This window comes from Hesperophylax consimilis, chromosome 7, assembly GCF_061612785.1.
Source record: "Hesperophylax consimilis isolate HC1 chromosome 7, BYU_Hcon_1.0, whole genome shotgun sequence".
In the NCBI taxonomy this organism is placed as follows: Eukaryota; Metazoa; Arthropoda; class Insecta; order Trichoptera; family Limnephilidae; genus Hesperophylax; species Hesperophylax consimilis.
In genome coordinates, this window is record NC_142842.1 from 4,412,512 (window position 1) to 4,412,995 (window position 484).

Below are 484 nucleotides of genomic sequence, written 5' to 3' on the forward strand. Positions count from 1 at the left end.
AAAATTTCAGGTGTTATGGTACAGATTTCATTGCGAATATTGGTTTTATGTAAGTATAAAGCATTATATGAGAATAATGTCACCGTTTTTCTTTGCTAGCTAAGTTTGCCATCATTGCACAAGTAATAATTCCCTTTCATAATGGTGGTAGTAGGAGCAATTCTTTTAGAAAAATATTAAACACAATGCTGAGAGATATACCTTAAACACGGTACTAAGCGATTGATAAGAAACAATAAATAGGTAATGTAGTGTTTTTGCTTCATGCTTGTTTCAAAGTCACACATGATTATCATTATTTGATATGGGATCATATTGTTGTGCTGTAAAGTTAGCATACTTTATCATCAATGGCTCACAAACAAAGATGTGTGACCTTTGTCTGTCTGCATTAGATTGAAACATCTATGTTAATCTTTAACCCTAAGCACCTGGGTCACAACAAAAAACAAAAATATTATTTCTGAAAATTTGATGGCATAAT